At 42.4% G+C, this 3,044-nt stretch overlaps 1 pseudogene; it reads left to right on the top strand.

The window, feature by feature from the left end:
* Nucleotides 1-380: 380 nt before the first annotated feature.
* Nucleotides 381-2,133, top strand: LOC100586179 (annotated as a pseudogene).
* Nucleotides 2,134-3,044: the final 911 nt, after the last annotated feature.

Genomic DNA, 3,044 nt, shown 5'->3' with positions numbered 1-3,044 from the left:
TAAAAGGAAAATTTATTTTTAGTAGAGACGGGGTTTCACCGTGGTCTCGATCTCCTGACCTCGTGATCTGCCCGCCTCGGCCTCCCAAAGTGCTGGGATTACAAGCGTGAGCCACCGCGTCCGGCCGAGTAAAACTTACGTTTAAAAAGATCTGGTGGGCCGTGCCCACCTGGGCCCGCGCCCTCCCCTCCCCGGCCTACCTCAGAGTGTGGAGCCTCCCGCGCCAGTGCGAGCCTGAGCTGGCGCAGACTCCAGGAGGCTCGCAGAAGGGGAGGGCCCGGCGGCGCGAGAGCTGAGCATCTCCAGGGCGGGCGACAAGGCGCTGCCTCTTTGCCCACAGCACCGCCTGTTGTGGCGCCAGACCTCTGGTGAAAGAAAAGATGTTGTCCGGGTTAAGCGTATTTTCCACCACTTGTACTTTCGCATGTCGACATTTGCACATAAAAGAAAAAGGCAAGCCACTTATGCTGAATCCAAGAACAAACACGGGAATGGCATTTACTTTACAAGAACGACAAATGCTTGGTCTTCAAGGGCTTCTACCTCCCCAAATACAGACATAAGATATCTAAGCCTTACGATTCCATAGAAACTTGAAAAAAAATGACTAGCCCTTTGGAAAAATATATCTACATACAAGAAAGAAATGATAAATTGTTTTATAGAATACTGCAAGATGACCCTGAGAGTTTAATGCCAATTGTATATACACCGACGGTTGATCTTGTCTGCTCCCAGTGTGGACACCTCTTTAGAAGACCTAAGGGATTATTTATTTCCATCTCAGTCAGAGGTCGTGTTAGATCAATTGTGGATAAGTGGCCAGAAAATCATGTTAAGGCTGTTTTGGTGACTGATGGAGAGAGAATTCTGGGTCTTGGAGATCTGGGTGTCTATGGAATGGGAATTCCAGTAGGAAAAATTTGTTTGTATACAGTTCATCCAGGAATATGGCCTGATAGATGCTTTCTGGTGTGTATTGATGTGGGAACTAATAATATCGCACTCTTAAAAGACACATTTTACATGGGCTTGTACCAGAAACGAGATCGCACACAACAGTCTGATGATCTGATTGATGAGTTTATGAAAGCTATTACTGACAGATATGGCTGGAACACACTCATTCAATTGGAAGGTTGTGGAAATCACAATGCATTTAGGTTCTTGAGAAAATACCAATAAAAATATTGAACTTTCAATGATGATATTCAAGGGACAGCTGCAGTAGCTCTAGCAGGTCTTCTTGCAACGCAAAAAGTTACTAGTAAACCAACCTCTGAACACAAAATCTTATTCTTTGGAGCAGGAGAGATTACTCTTAGAATTGCAAATCTTATAGAATGTCTATGGTAGAAAATGACCGTCGGAAGAAAAGGCACAAAAGAAAATCTGGATGTTTGACAAGTATGGTTTATTAGTTTAGGGGCGGAAAGCAAAAATAGATAGTTAACAGAAACCATTTACTTACCCAGTCCCAGAGAGCATACCTGATACTTTTGAAGATGCAGTGAATATAATGAAGACTTCAACTACAATTGGAGTTGCAGGTGCTGGCCATCTTTTCACTCCTGATGTTATCAGAGCCATTGCCTCTATCAATGAAAGGCCTGTAATATTTGCATTAAGTAATCCTACAGCACAGGCGGAGTGCATGAGTGCATGGCTGAAGCAGCATATATACTTACAGAGGGCAAGTGTTTGTTTGCCAGTGACAGTCCATTTGGGCCGGTGAAACTCACAGATGGGTGAATCTTTACACCAGATCAAGGAAACAATGTATATATTTTTCCAGGTGTGACTTTAGCTGTTATTCTCTGTAACACCCAGCAAATTAGTGACAATGTTTTCCTAGAAGCTGCAAAGGCATTGACAAGCCAAATGACGGATGAAGAGCTAGCCCAAGGGAGACTTTACCCACCACTTGCTAATATTCAGGAAGTTTCTATTAACATTGCTGTTAAAGTTACAGAATACCTATATGCTAATAAAATGTCTTTCCAATACCCAGAACCTGAAGACAAGGCCAAATATGTTAAAGAAAGAATATGATGGAGTGAATATGATTCCCTGCTGCCAGATGTGTATGAATGGCCGGAATCTGCATCAAGCCCTCCTGTGATAACAGAATAGAAGCACTCCCCTGATAAATACTTTCTGTGCTCTGGGGAACCCCTTTTTTTCAGACAAGAAGAGACAATGTCCTCAGTTTTATGGTGTTTTCTGTGTTTTGTTCTCCTGACCACTTTGGTTAACATATTTTTTCCATATATCTCCACATCTGTTGGGGTAGATGTGTTGATGGATTGCATTGCCCACCAGCACCCTACAATCAGTTAATTGTGATGCTTTAATTCTAACATAAAGCCCATACCACATCCAGGAGATGGAAAAAGTGTGTTTGTGAATGTCTTCACTTGTACTCTAATTCAGACTTGCCAAAGTACTGGCTACTCACTATTGCGGATAATAATCCTCTCTCGCCTAGTTCTTTTAGAGCTACTAAAATAGAAATTGACTTTTATCTATAGAAGTGCAGAATTCGGGAAAGAAACTAAATTTTCACCAAATTCCAAGGAAAAATGGTCAGTATCTAAAAATGTTCTTCTATATCTGCTTCATCTTACCTTCATACTCTGAAATTCTCTTATAGCAGACTGAGCTAGGGAAATATTAAAAATTTATCCTATTTATTTTCTGGAACTAAATCAAGGCTTAGCTATAACATTATGAGAGTAATGGGAACTACTGCTGCCTTTAAATAAATAAAAGTCATTGTTTTCAACAGCGTATAAAGATCATAGTGAGGACTGGGAGCGGTGGCTCATGCCTGTAATCCCAGCACTTTGGGAGGCCGAGGCGGGCGAATCACGAGGTCAGGAGTTCGATACAAGCCTGGTCAATTTGGTGAAACCCCATCTCTACTAAAAATACAAATATTAGCTGGGCATGGTGGCATGCGCCTCTAGTGCCAGCTACTCAGGAAGCAGAGGCAGGAGAATCACTTGAACCCAGGAGGCAGAGGTTGCAGTGAGCCAAGATTG

This window comes from Nomascus leucogenys, chromosome 22a, assembly GCF_006542625.1.
Source record: "Nomascus leucogenys isolate Asia chromosome 22a, Asia_NLE_v1, whole genome shotgun sequence".
NCBI classification, from domain to species: Eukaryota; Metazoa; Chordata; class Mammalia; order Primates; family Hylobatidae; genus Nomascus; species Nomascus leucogenys.
Note: the sequence above shows the minus strand (reverse complement) of the source record. Positions and strands in the feature narration are given on the sequence as shown.